The sequence below is a fragment of the Rhyacophila brunnea genome, unplaced genomic scaffold, assembly GCF_057557595.1.
Source record: "Rhyacophila brunnea isolate RB1 unplaced genomic scaffold, BYU_Rbru_1.0 scaffold_24, whole genome shotgun sequence".
NCBI lineage: Eukaryota > Metazoa > Arthropoda > Insecta > Trichoptera > Rhyacophilidae > Rhyacophila > Rhyacophila brunnea.
Genome location: NW_028232904.1, coordinates 8,205,671 through 8,221,917, shown reverse-complemented (window position 1 = coordinate 8,221,917; position 16,247 = coordinate 8,205,671).

Sequence of the window (16,247 nt, the reverse complement as noted above, 5' to 3'; positions counted from 1 at the left end):
TTTTTTTTAATCGGTTTGCTTCTATGATGCGGTTTCATTTTTTGATGTTGTTTATTGAACACACTGTCAAATTTTATTTAACTTCAATAGAAACGGGAAAACTAATGTAATGTAAAATATCTTTTTTTTTGCTGCGTTATTTACTGTTATAAAAGGTCTGATCACGTTAGCCGTAGAATGCGGTGAAATTATAAGCAATAATAAAAACTCTTCCCCTAAGTTTTTCACTTTAATGTTAGTGTTTTTAAACATCATTGAAATGTTTCTATTTTCATAATAAACATAAAAAATAAATAAACGTGTCGAATTCGTTTTCATTCGCTATTCTATTCTAAAACGTGAACAATTTAAAAGTATCTAAATGTTTTGTCACTGCGACAAGAAACGTTCAATTTTCATTTATATATTATATCATTAAAATACCATTCATAATTTTATCAATCCACGACACCTGTTTGTATTTAACTGTGATGGTCTGCACGGAGTCTTCAATTTTTGCGATGACTGATGAATCCGTCTGTGGTCCTTCCTTCAATTTTTGATCCAACTTATTTTATACCATCTTTCCTCATCATAATTGGAGCAAAGACCACGTACATTATTATATTACGGTATATTCTTATTAATTATAAACTTTCTATAAGAATATTCCGTGATTCGTTGTATTAAAAAAATTTGAACAAGGTTATGATTACTAGTGACATCAAGCATTAAAATACGACCTAACAAATCTGGGTTATTATTAAAATGCAAATTTATGATATGCTTCAAGGGATTGTTTTAAATGGACTTCAAATTTGAAGAGGTTCAAGTAAGGTTACTTGTAATATTTACAACATAATAAATGAAGTATATTTTAATATCGTATTAAGGAACAGAGTTACGTTAGAAGTCGTGACATAGTTAAATTTAAACATGTGTCGTGGGTTATTAATATAAATTTAAGCAAAAACAATGAATGAACAAAATTTGTTTGTTCGTTTTATGAACAACATATAATGTGTTGTTGGCGTAATATTATTGTATTGACGAAGAGCTTGAAAGGTTATTGTTACAATGATAAATGTTAAATTAAAGAAAAAAACTGCGAGAAGTCAAAAAAACAGAACTCGTGCGAAATTATATCGGTAGAAAATCGTGGGCGCGAAATTGATTGATGATTATTGATCGTGAAAGATATTGACGTGCGTAGAGGGGAGGTTTTTTGTATTTAAGAAAATTATAAATGATTTGGGAACATGTGGACGATACGTTACTTAGCTGTGACTGCAACTTTTTTATTGTAGGCGGCCTCGGGCGGCAGACTGAATGCCGTTCTAGGCGCGAAGTTTCGTTTTTGAAAAACGACAGTTGGTATTTTTGTGAAGTATCAATTGACATTATGGAGAAAACAAAATAATGTGTACGGGATGGCAAAATGAATCTTATTACTTGCTGTAATAAATAAATATCTATTATCACTTTGTTTTACTTGTCTCCTCCCGCTTTTTAACCCGTTGCCTCCTCGCCTAATTGAGGCTACATGTGTTCACCAAATCCTTACCAACACACCCCGATCCTTCACGTGGTCCAGTGGAAGATGTACATCGGTAATAACTCAGTGGATGTTAATCTTCAGTGTTGTTTATTCGTCAATTAATCTCAATATATAGAGTTGCATGGTGTAAATAAAAAGAAAAGAACTCAGAGAGTTTGATCCACAGTGAAACAACTCAGAGAGTAGAGCTGAGTTAAGTTTGAACATGTTGAAAAAATCATTTACAATGTTATAAACAGGGCTTTTTTTTTTTTAAAAACAAAGGTGCCGGAACTCACTTACCTACTAAAGAAAATTATATTCAAATATTTCATATATAAGCATATATAATATTCAAATATAAAGCAACTTTTCTCAAATTGTCTATTTTCACAATAAGTAATAGACGTAACATAAGAGAGAGAGATCTGGCAACTTCACAAAGTATGCTTGAGGCATATATCAAAAAATAAAAATGTTCTCAAAAAAAATAATATTATTTCAACCCAATGACATTAATATGGACGAAGCATCTAGAAAATAAAATAACACTCACTTTGTGTCGGGTCTGCCGGATGGCGAAATTCATATTTTAATATCGGTATCCTACGCTCCAATGAACATTCTGCTTGCAAGCGGTCTGGCGACACCGCTGGGTCTGCCCATACAAAATTTCTGACTCAGGTTTCAACTCCACCGTTATTATTGTGTTACAAAATGCCAATGTGCCTAGTTAAAAATTGTAAAAAAATCTACTAAACACTCCAAGAAAGATGGGATATCACTTTTCATGTGTTAGTATTATTTATTATTTATAAAATGCCATTTTAAGATATTGATGAATGTTTATTCAATGCAATTGAATGACAGGAACCATTGGACAGTCAGTCCTGGCCTGTGATTCGCTGGGCTCACTTGCGTCTAATCTCCGAGAAGTCGTAAGTAACCGAGAATCTGTTTCTAACGCAATGAGTCATGACACTAATACGCCATTACAATAAAGGTTATATTATTATAAATTCTCGAAGCTTGTATCGCATAATGGAAACGGATACGTCATATGGTCACGTGACATCTACCTATACATCTGTGAATGACTTTCATGCACAATTTCTCGTGCGTGCCGGGTATGAAGTGAGTTGTCCATTTAATACGTCAGTGTTTCAACCAAATACGACCGTATATACAACCTTAGAATGATTAAAAACATAAACACCGCTTTTTGGAAGGTTCATAATAATATGGTCTAATTACACAAAATTGTATGAATAATTATTTCAATGAATGATTTGAACCAATTTATACAATACTACATAATATGCAAATGATTATTTTTAGTACATTAAATACATCAGTGAAACGGCAAATAATTTTGAACTATAGGCACGATGAAATTTTGGACTCGCTCGCATTCTGAGAGAGAACGTCGAGCTGGAAATCACTTTGTTTCGTGATGGCGACGGGCCAATTAATTCTTAAATCGTTAAAGATGACTAAAAACGTTACCCATTTACTTTAAAAAGAAAACATGTCAATGAATATATTATTATTGTTACTAATAGAACAATAAACAGAACATAAAATGGACATATGTTGGATTTATATGTCAAATTATATTCATTTGGCATGCGTCATTTGCACCCGCATTCCGCGCATCGCCTAGTCACGATCTTTTTAGACCGTGCCTCAACTAGAGCCTTAATTTTATTTGACCATGTCCAATCCTAATAAGATCAGGTTTGTATTAACAGAATTTTGTTTTTACGAGAAATGAATGTTAGCCACTTATCAACCTAATAGGTCCATACTAGAGGTGAGTTGGAAATACTGTCACCAGTTTGTGTACTCAAGTCTCGGATGAAACTACCCATAGTCAGTACTGTGGCCCAAAAAACTTGTTCGAACGCATGCGATGATATCATCGCGAGTCGCTTGCTAGTTGGTAGACTTTCAATACAACTGACATTAAATGCGCGCGAGCGAGATAGCACTTGAATACAAGTATATTTTAATTTATTAGACTATGCACTCGAATGACATAATATTATTATGTATGAACAATAAATTTTGTGTAGCAGCACATTCCCTCGGGAATGTGGTGAGGTGATGGCACAGGCTTGCTATGATCGCTCAAAACATGTTTAAAATGAAAAAAAATCATTGTTCAATTCAATCAAATTTGTGTATAAAATTTTATAATAAATGGGACATTTTGAAAAACCGAGCTCAGTGTATTTTTAGCGATTCTATTGAAGCCGATATTTCAAATACTAGTGAGTATTCTAGAACAAGTTTCGATACTAAGTGTGTTTTTATAATGGCAGGGCTCGAAATGGACCGGAACACACCGGAGCGCCGTTCCGGTTCATAAAATCTACAAAATTATCGCTCTGTCTCGTGGAAATATTAATTTGACCGCCTGAGCTAGATATCGTCACCGTTCAGGCAAAAGTCACCAACCCTAAAAACATAGTTTTGAGATATCGCAATTTGAAAGTTTGAAAATGCAGGAAAAATCAGATTTTAATGTTTTTAAGGTTTTATCTACATTAAATTATTTTCTCATGTCTTCTTAATAATTTCTTTAAGGTACTTTTACTTTTTGATGCTAATTAAAACATCTGGAAGGTTTTAAAGGAGGCAAAGTAGCTCAAATTATGGTTTGGTGACTTTTGCTTGTTAATAATCTGAACAATGTTAGCCAAAAGAAGCATCAGTAAAACTCACCATCCATAGTGTAGTGACTTTTGCTTGTATATTTATAACGAAGGATTTTTTTTTATAGAGTCAATAATGTCTATTCACCTATAATGACTTTTGCTTGTTAAGATTTTATTGAAAGTCATTTAGTGAAAAACAAATAATTCGAATTTAAGCAAAATTTTACTAACTAATGTACCGAGGTGAGTTTTGCATCTTAAAGAACATAATTTTACGCTTCGGGTGACATACTCAACTCAAAACTGCCATTTTCAGGGTTGGTGACTTTTGCCTGAACGGTGACGATATGTCATATTGAGATGTCCGGGGTTCCAGCGGCTAGCTCAGCTGTCCATCGAACCCCGGATTCACAAAAAAAGATAAAAAAAGGATTTATATATGTTGGTAAAATTAAGTCTTTCTCGTGCGGTCTTAGCGTTATATATTTTAATATTTGGTTGGACAACGTTACTTTATAGTCCATTACATATTTTGTTTTTACAATTAGTTACGCAGGTCCGTACACGGTTTACAAAGGACGCTTACTCACTTTCTTTTTCAAATTCCCCGTACCCACGCCGTCCAGCAGAAAGGACTCTCGTGATTGGCCAAATTTTATCACGTGATGCTTATGATTTGACGATCACGAGGACCACCCCGGCGCAGGCGCGTGGAGATTTTAACGTTGCCGGCAAGCGCGGCAAAATTTATTATATATGAATACTTATATTTAGTCTTAAAATTATCTCTCATCCATCATCATTTAAACTTTTTAAAATCTATTTTAATTACACCTCCGCCCAGTAAGTGATTTTCACGCACCGGATGAAGGCCTTTACTCATAAATAAAAAACAATAAAATTACGTAGTTGAGCTAGGAATCAGATTAGATGTTTTATGAAGCCGTTTCCAGAGGTCAGGGTTACGTTTCGACTTACGACAACTAAATGATTATTTTACACCGGGAGAAGCCCGCCTGTAACAGGGGTGTATCAATATAATAACAAATCCAACAGATTTTTATAAAATACATGTATACAATTAGATAACAACGTTAATATTTTCATAATATTATCGAGCGCTCCGGTTCGTAAAATTTTCCATTTCGAGCGCTGTATAATAGTAGTAAGTATACTTAGTCTTCAAAATCAACCAGTTTTCCCACCTCTAGTCCATACTCTGACTCAAACACACATTGAAAAACAATGTGTGTATTTGCCAGACCCAGGATTGGAACCTGGGACCCATGACACTATAAGCCAACTTAAGCCGCTCAACCATCGTGGGCGTTTACGCATTTACTATCTTTATAAATAGTTTACAAGTATTTTTGCACAATTTTTTCAATACTATTTTTAATGACTAAACAAGATCCTTTAAAAAAATTAGTAACTATTAAAACGCTAGGATGTATTTTTGTGCATCTATTCTATACATAAAACTGCTATTGGCAGCTATCGAGGGTAGTTTTGTATCGAAGTATTAGCACTTATTGTAACAATTAATTACAATAAGTTAGTTATAATAAGTGCTATGTTTTAACAGCACCTCTCTTGGGTGTGCTAAATTTTAGAGCGATAGATAGTGTTGACTGTTTAGGCGGCTAACTTATTGTAACAACTATATTTCTTCGATACAAACATGAAAAACTACCCTCGATAGCAGTTTTGTGTATAGAATAGATGCGCTGGAACATTTTTAGTGTGGTTGAATGGTAGCCAAAGCACACTTAATATTTCATAATATCGAGGGTATACTGACAATGCATTATTTCAGTTTTTCTGTTTTAAATGCCAAAATGTATACAATTTTACTCTCTACGTTCTGGTAAAACACACACAGGCATAGGATATAATGGTGAGAAAATAGAAACATTATTAAATCATATTGTCATTTTTTTATTCTGATAGAAAGCATGATAATGACCTAATGCGTTCTGCGTATACAAAATACAGGACTTGTAACATGTCGTATATTGTGTTTACCATAAAGGTTAGTCTTTAATGTAGAAAAAATGTTTTTAAATCATAAAAAAATCTATGTGGGAGAACGCTTTGAAAAAAAAATTAAAGTCCTTTTCGCGATTATCTCAGAACATGTTTTAATGAGTTAATGCTTTCTGTCAGTATACCCTCGATATGGCAGATTGAAATTCCAACATGGCTTCTTTATAGCCGGTATATTGATTTGCCTCTGGATGTCATGTTTGACTCTAAGATCTGATGCATGACTAGAAGCGTAGAAAGTATGGAACGTGCTGCGTGGTATCTTCGGACCCACCAATGACACAGTTGGGATGGAGACGAAGAAACAATTACGAGCCGTACGCTTTTTACAGGAGCCGTGTTAAATGGCTGGGTCATGTACACAGGATGGACGAGTCACAAATGGCATTCGGAAAGCTAGAAGGCAAACGAAGACTCAATCGATCTCGTACAAGATGAAAAGTGAGTGAAGGGATAGTGTCAAGTTGGAGTTAAAGACCTTGAGAGTTCTAAACTGGAGGGAAGCAGCTTTGGACATACTCGAATGAAGGCAGATGGTAGCGTCAGGAAGAAGAAAATCTTTGTTTTGACTTTTCGATACAAATGATTTGCTGAATTGATTAATTAAAATTCAATTCTATATAAGAAAGCTATTTCTAAAATTCATCTTTTACCCGAGACCATTTCAGGATGGTTTATCTCACATTTACACTAATATAGACATTATGCCATTAAAAGTTAAAAAAAACTACACGGTTTAGGCAAATTCATCCACTCATTCATTCAATTCATTGGAACAACAGTAATAATAATCCTCTTGCGGAGGTGGATTCAAAAAGCGGTCCTCGTACGTGCAACATAACCCGGAGATTGATGACACAGCCCGTGTTTATTTCGGGAAATACTGCAATTTAGGAGGAACAAAGAATATGTTCGATAATAATTCATGGATGTTCAAAACATTGAGTGGATATAAAATAGTATTAAAATCCTTACAGTTTTCGACAGGACGCAGGCAATAATAGTGTGAAATTTTCTACAAATGAACTCACAATGCGAATTGACATGTAGCCAATTTAAACCTTACTCCCAATCAGTGGCGGCCGGTGGTCTTCAGAATAGCATTTTCTGGTAGTGCGCAATGGTTTACCTTCTATACCCAGCATAGGGCAAGCACAAGTTCACGCCACTTCCCTCGGTTCAACGCCAACTCTTGCGCCTCCCACCATGTCAGACCTGCAGCACGTAGGTCGCTTTTGTAGCACCGCTGCAGGGTGAGGGAGGGCCGGCCATGGCAACGGAACCCTTGAGGCTGTGCCATAAGGGTACGCAGTGTCACACTCTTTGGCGGCATCAGGAACACTTGTCCTAGCCACGTAAAGGTCGTAAAGCGTCTCTCCATGATTACCTTAATCACCGAAGGCTGCCGTGTCAATAAGCTAAGATAATATCTTAGTGTAAAAAGAAACGTTGAACTTCTCAGAAGGTAAATTAAATATGTCTGTTTATTTATTATATTTCTTAAAAAGAGTTTTTAAACAGTTCAAATGATTTAATATCAATAAAGAAAAATAAATGTCACCGTTTACGACTTTACGCTCTGGGCAAACAATGCTTCAGCCAAATAAATAACCGCTGATGTGTTTTTCTGTTTATTGAATGTATTTGAGTGGTTTAGAAATAAATGCGGTAGTTTGTATTTTCGTAAAAGTTTGGCGATTCATTAAATCTTAAATGTGACATTGTTAAAAATTAACTCGCCAACATTGTTATAAAACAGAAACTGGCGTTTTTGTTTCTAGAGTCCTAATATCGTGCGCCGATCTAAAAGTGTGTAAAAAAATCTACACAAAACGTTATTACGGAAACATTCGACCACGGTTTAAGAAGTATATAATGACCTCATTGTAATCCTGTGAAAACTGAAAATCTGTTTGGATCGTAATCGCTTTGCGCACGAATGGAGTATTGTTCATAGTTCGCGAAGTGAGTTATACACGTATGAATAACAATGAAAAGTTGAGCGATGTCTTCAAAGATGCAGGCGGTGCGTAGCACTTGGATGGTATTAGAGGAGCCGCCGCTGCTCCCAATAATCCTTCATCTTAGTTTCAATTTAATATATTTAGGGACTGTCTTTAAGAGCAGGCATGTCCAACGTGTCAATTACTGGATAAATTTTAGTCGATTGCTCCATATGCTCATCGTTTTTATATTAACCATAAGGAACTCCACATAATCTCATTGTATCACTTAGCTAATGCAGCCTAAAGGTTCAAATACATTATGATGCACGTCACGTACTGTCACATGCTGTCACTGCGACAAATTAAGTATATGGTTTTGTCATTCTGCAGAATATTTGGAACGATCATTATCTCTATAAATTCAATGATGGAGTGCCAACACTAATGTATTAATATTGTAAATTATTATTCATTATTCATGCGAATTTCAATGATTTTAACAGTTTCTACATGTGCGTACGTTAAAATTACTTGCGATATTGCATCGATAGATAATATTTTGAACAGAACCCGACCTGCAGACCATAGATAATAGACATCATTCTTATAGAAAATACATAGTGCCAACCATTAAAAACAAAAAACAAGTTATTTTAACATGGATCGAAAATGTGTAGGGCATGGTTTCCCAAACTATGGGTCGCGACCCACCAGTGGGTCGCGAGCGAATATTGGGTGGGCCGTCGCCACTGTATACATGAATTTGGATACAGGAAGTGATAAATTTGATATTTCATTCAGCTATTTATAATTCCTAAAAATTGAAATTACGTTAATAAGTAAGTTACGGAAAATTTGTGATAAAATAATAATAATTTGAATTAACAATGCACTACAGATGGCAGCACAGTCGCGAAATATCGCCAGCTAGCGCTGGAGCTAGCGCTGGAGCTAGCGCCAGCCATACTGCGATTAAAAGTAACTAAAGTTGAAGTTGATGCTAAAACTGTAATGAAGAAAAATAAGAAACAAATACATCCTTCCCATTGAAATAATTTTGTAAAAAAACCTTGCAGGTGTAGGTATTTAAGCAATATTTTTTTTTTATTTAAGTTGTGTTTCTTATTTCAACAGTCTTTCATTCAAATTGGTAACACTTAATGTAGTTCCACGACTCGCCACTAGGAAATCTGAGCATTACCAATATTTATGCCCTCTTTTCTCTAAAGCCTCAATTACATTGAGCTTTTTTACGAGCTGTTTATTGGCGAATTTAAAAGCGGGCGATACAGCTAGTGCGATTTGATGATTACACACAAAACTTTCCATTCGCTGAGAAGCCACAAGCCAGCGACTATTTTGACGGAACGTAGTTCGTTTTTTTACCGGGAGGTTGGTACTGCGCTCTACTGCGCAGACGCAGTAGGCCCACACGCCGGCGTGTAGCGTGTAAAGTTGACCGGCTTTCAACTTTTCTCGGTAGAGTGTTTACAACCTGCTTATTAGCTTATTCGATGATTACACTGGGCGACTTTACAGGCAGATTGTAAATTCGCCAATAAACAGCTCGTAAAGAAGCTCAATGTAATTGAGGCTTAAGACAGCTAAGAGGTGGGTCCCAAGATTGGAAATTTTTGTTAGATGGGTCGGAACCCAGTCAACTTTGGGAACCACTGGTGTAGGGATGTAGAAGATGATAAAAAACATTCATTGAATCATGCGGGTGTAGATGCAGTGCGATATGCGTGAGGTGACCTCATTGTTCTGGTGATTTCGGCAGATTTTGCTAACTGACGATGTTCATTTAAAGGTTCAAAATGTGCTACGGGATGGGAGCATCAGTCTGATAGCATTTTAAATACCGAGAAAAACGACATTACACACTTTTTTCCCGTAGCAGCAGCTTACTGTGACAGCACATAACATGATCATAATATCGACATTCCTAAGCCAAAAGGGTGTAAGTAACATTTTGGTGATTTTGAGTTAAGTGACGTTAGGTTCACAAAAAAATCATCTACAGACTGCCAAAACGGCATTCTTCATACGTGATCGCAAACTGAATTTCGATTTTTCAATTTGGGCGTAAGTGATCATCATCATCATCATCAGCCGGGGTCAATCCACTGCTGGATGAAGGCCTCCCCAAGCTTTCTCCAACTCTCTCGGTCCTGTGTCGTTCGCTGCCACGTATTTCCGCCGAACTTTACCAGTTCATCAACCCAGCGGCTTTTAGGGCGACCCTGTGGCCGTTTTGTACCCCTTGGGTACCATTGGATGACGGCATTTGTCCAGCGGCCGTCCTTTCGGCGAGCAATGTGCCCCGCCCATCTCCATTTCAGCTGTTTGGCAACGTCTATTACATCGCGTACTCTTGTCTGCTTCCTAACCCATTCGTTTCTCTTGCGGTCCTTTCGCGTGATGCCCAACATGCACCTCTCCATGCCTCGCTGTGTGACTCTTAGCCTTTGGACATCTCTCGTGTTGAGGGTCCACGTCTCGCAGCCGTATGTGAGCACGGGTAGCACACATTGGTTGAACACCCTACGCTTAAGACATAATGGTAGGTCACTCTTGAAGACACTATTCAGACGTCCAAAAGCACTCCATCCCAGCTTTGTTCTTCGAGCAATTTCATCGTGCATGCTTCCGTCTATGGACACCTGCTGTCCGAGATAGACGTAGCTGCTGACTTGCTCGAGTTGGGTGCCAGAAATACAGATAATCGCAGGGTCCGAAAAACAGTTACTCATCACTTTTGTCTTTGAGACATTTATCTTTAGACCGACCGTTTGACTGACATCCGCGAGTTCTTGCATTCTACCTTGGAGGTCTTTCGGGTCCTGTGAGAGTACAACAATATCATCTGCAAAGCGCAGGTGACTGAGGTGCTCTCCATTAATTGGAACACCTTTTTCCTCCCAATCAAGTCTCCTAAATAAGTCCTCAAGAGTAGCGGTGAATAGTTTAGGTGAAATGGTATCACCTTGCCGGACACCTTTGTTAATGGGGAATTTACACGACCGTTTGTGGAGTTTCACGCATGCTGTGGCATCACTGTATATACTGTTCAATATGTTTATGTAGCGTCTGGAAATTCCTTGGTTGCTAAGGGCGTCTATAATTGAGAATTTTTTGATGGAATCAAACGCCTTTTCATAGTCTATAAAACCAAGATATAATGGCAGTTTGTATTCCTGGTAGCGCTCTATGATTTCCCTGACGACCTGTATATGATCCATAGTACTGTAGCCTCTTCTGAATCCGGCTTGCTCTCTTGGTTGGTTCTCGTCTAGAACTGTTTCGAGACGGTTTGAGAGTATTTTCGTGAAAACCTTATACAGAATTGGCAGTAGACTAATTGGTCGATAGTTTTTCAGATCTTCAGTGTCTCCTTTCTTATGGAGAATAATAATGGAGGCATTTTTCCATGACTCTGGGATGTTCTCTTCGTGCAGACAAGACGTGAACAGACGTGCGAGCACTTCGCTCACCGTCCTCCCGGCCCGTTTGAGAACATCGATAGTCAGCCCATCTTCTCCCGGGGCTTTCCCACTCTTCATGCACATTATAGCATATTCCACCTCTGTGGTAGTAACCTCGGGAAGAGGATCTCCATATTCTCCGTTCACCGGAAGATCTGAATTGATGTCAGTGTCATCTTTGTATAGAGCGCTGTAAAACTCTACAACAGTGTCCAGTAGATGATCCCAGTTACGCACGATACTTCCATCTTGCGCTTTTAGTGTCGTGATCTGCCGTCTCCCTTTTGACAGAGGCGTAAGTGATAACTGTATAGAAACCCAATAGGAATTAATGGACCTAACACCTATTTGGCTGCAGAAATTTCATAGGGTAATGCAGTTACGTCCTTTACCGACTTCATTGAATGGCATCTATTATCTGTCAAAACGTGATATAGGTATGTGTTGTGCAGTATCTCCTAATTTTTTATGGTCTTTTTCACTTGCAACATTGAAATTGATTGGTTTTTTTTTTATGGAAAGTGTTATTTTGATCGTTTTCCGAACAAATGCAGTTAATAAAATAAGTGACATTTTATCATAATCATTATTATAATGTTATTTGTCACTACATGCTAAAATAGCATGTTAGCATGTAGTGCCAAACACATATTTGTGAATAATCTTTTGCAATGTTCTTATTTTATTTTCTACACAATGTGCAAAACTAATAGCGCAGATGGCTTTTGGCGGGAAGAGTGAAAATTCTATTTCCGATGCTATACCTGTTGACTCGTTAACCACTTCTGATGCTGTCCTTGCTGACGGTATAATGCCTTCAGATAATGAAGACTCGCCATAACCTAACCAGTTACCTAAATCTTATATTTAACAGGATTGGATTATATAAAAAAGTATTGCGGAAAGTAAATAAAACAAAAGGTAAAATGTATGTTAAGGGAAACATAAAAGGATAAATTTAATTGTGTGAAGGTTACAAAAATAATGGTCACTCAAATACTGAAGCTACAGTTAATTTGAAAAATCATAAAGATGAAGTGGAGCAGACAAAAATATTTTTTCAAAGTCAACAAGATAAGTCTAAAATAGATGCTCGTTTTCAATGTGCTAGCTTCGATCTACAAAAAGTCTTGAATACTCCTTATATGGTGACTCTATGATGCTATTTTATAGCCAAAAATATTGTTACTACAACCTTTCAGTATATATTATGAAAGTGGAACCAGAGAAGGTTTTCGCTATTTATGGGGGAAGTGTGACGGAAACAGAGGTTCTAATGAAATTTTCACAATTTTGCATAAATATATTACAATGGTAGATGAAATCTCGAGCACAAACCATCTATTTCTTTTTTGTAACAGCTGTCCTGGACAGAACAAAAACCGTCAAATGGTATCCATGGTTCATTACATGCTGCAGAGCTGTCCATTTAAAAAAAAATGCTATCAACTTCCTCATCCATGGTCATACATACATGCCTGTGGATTCAGTTCACTCAACCATAGAATCAAACTTGCGTAGAACCATGATTAAGGGTCCCTCAGAGTCGTCCACAGTAAAGTTATTAAAATGTCTCGGCACACTCCCAAATCACACAATGTGATTGAGATGAATCAGGATGAGTTCCAAGACTGGAAAATAGTTCAAGGAAAAGTATTCCCAAATCGCAAGACTGTTTCACAAAAATTTTTGATCAGTAGGAGAGAATTTTTAAATTTTCAAAAGGCAGTCATGAAATTAAAATATTATACTCATTATTTAACAGCTATTCTCCAGAAGACAATTCTATTTTCGAACAAAAGAAATGTCAATATGAAACAAATGCTACCTGAATTAATACTCATTATACCCTACCAAGTTACGAATTTCTATCAAAAAACATTAAGATTTAATAAATTTATGCAATAAAAATATTATTCCCAAGAAGTTTCACAGAGACTACTTGGATATGGCGACTAAATTATCGTAGAGACTTTACCAGAAACCGATGAAGAGGACGATCCACCACATGGAGAAACAATTTAAAGGGCTTTTATTTCTATAACCAATGAAGGTATTCATGGTTAACCATTATGATGGAATAAAAACAATTCGGTATTTTCTTTATGAACTTCGTATTTTTTCTTGGACAGCCAAAATGAATTAAGTGGTTTAAAAATTGTAATTGTAAATAAATAGATTAATAAAAAATACATACTCCAAGACAATATTATTCTTCCATAAATGAAAGAAAAAAAAAATACTTAGAAAGAAGTTCTAAAGAAACGAAGTTGTTCTCATTAACACAATATTTTTTCACTCTTTTTGCTCTCCTGAATAGTAGCGATTTCTCACTTACGCCCTTTTGGCTTAGGATAGTCGATATATTTGAATCTTAATGCATGGTTTCCTCTAACCGTCGTGCAGTATGCTCTTTTCACAGTAGGAGAATCAATCAATAATAAATGCAAATGAGTGCCCAAAAGATGACTAAAACGTATCATTTTCACATCTAATGGGAAATTGAGTACCTACTCCTAAAATTATTCAGTCAAATATAATATTTTTGTTCATGTTGAAGAGTGTGATAGAGCCTAATTGAAGTTGGACATCGCTATGCTCATATGCTCATCGTTTTTATATTAACCATAAGGCATCACTTAGCTAAAGAAGCCTAATGCATGGTTTCCTCTAACAGTCGTGCAGTAGGCTCTTTGCACAGTAGGAGAATCATTTGATGATAAGTGCAAATGAGTGCCCAAAAGTAGATTAAAACGTATCATTTTCACATTTAATGGAAAATTGGGTATTCCTAAGTATTTCCAGTCAAATATAATAATATTTTTGTTCATGTTGAAGAGTGTGATAGAGCCTAATTGAAGTTGGACACGCCTCTTCTAGAGGTTCACTTCAACGCCTCTTGTCCTAATGCAGCATTATATGACAATACATACTTTTAATTATACAATATCCATTACAAAATATACCAAGGTCAGAAAAATACTGAAATATTACTACTAAAATGCAATTGCGACATTTTATGTGGGTTACATTGTTTCGACTGTGGCTCCAATCAATTCTACTATACTCTCCCATACTAGCTTCAAACTATTCATACACACATACAGTTACGCCAAACACACAGAGGTAGAGCGAAATTATTTAGTAGTGACACATCAGTTATCTTCGACAAACAGCAATCTTCACCTTGTTACTAAACTACTAAACTACTGCTGACCAGTTAATTATCACAACTCGGTCAATGCTAAAGACACGCCTGGCGTGTAGCAATTAGCATGGTAAATAAACGTGGTAATTAACTGGTCCTCTGGACCTCTATAGAAGAGGATAATCTCTTCGAACAAATCAGTTCTGTCCCAGCGATATTCTCCGGAGCACGTGCAAGACCTCTTGGTCTACTACGCACTCTTCGTTAACAAATTTAATATCCGTGACTAAAATTACGAGTTTTTACTTCCTGATAATCAGTTCAGTTCTGACTGCAGTTCCGTTCGGTTCCTGCTTCCACGACATTCTCCGTAACCCGCGAAGGGTTTCGATAATCCTAGTACTACACACTCGCGAGTAATTTTCAACTGGATTTCCGCCCGCGCTAACCTGACGTCATCCGTAGATGACATCACGCCTACAGTATTGCGAAACCTGCACTAAATTTTATAAACCGCCGTTCTATACGAACGATAAAATATACACGCGTATAATCTTCGAACTTAATTAAATATCTACCTCTCGAATTAAATAGTGTTACCAAATTTTAATATTAATAATCACGAAATATAAAACTATTTTTATAAGATTTCAACTGTGTACTTAATCTAAGATTTCAAATAAATAATTAAATAAACAAACTTTATTGAGACTTTAATGTGTGAACGAAGTTCCTCAATAAGACTATATTTACAAAAGCATATATTATAAATAAGTTAGTTCTTAAAAAGATACATTAAATATAAACTTTATAATTTTATACAATAAACATTTCCCCGTGACCTTGACCTCTGATAGAGGTTGTGCTATAAACAATAAAATACAAATATTTTAAAAGCGAGTTTTTATTAATAAAGTGCCTTTAGTGGAGCACCATTCACGAGTGCATCCACCACCTACTCCAATCTCTCACTGGATGGAATCCCTCTCACGATGCTGAGCTAGTCGAATATCAGGGTCCGCCATTGTTGACCGCCCTCTCACTTTAGGCGTTGACACCCTCAGTAGGTGCGACGTCAGGGCGGCATACCAATAAAGACAATTTAATACGGTGTGCTATCAACCCTTGGCGGTCACTCCTGAGGGAGTGGTGACATTAAGTTAAGTTTTCATTCTTGAATTAAAGAATTTTGCCAAAATTGAGAGACCGTTAGTATTATACGGTCATGTCTTTCCGATAAGAAAGCTGCCTGCCGCCAATTTATGGTTGACACCATACAGTGGCGAAGGGTGGGGGTAGGCTGTTAAGATCCAACATAAATAGTGCACAGCAGACTTTGTCAGAGGTACGTATGTACATATGCTCAAGTAAAAGCTGTCTTAAAGTTAAAAATTCGGAGGTTTACAATTTTTTCTGGTGATGGATGATACTTTAAAATAAAACTCA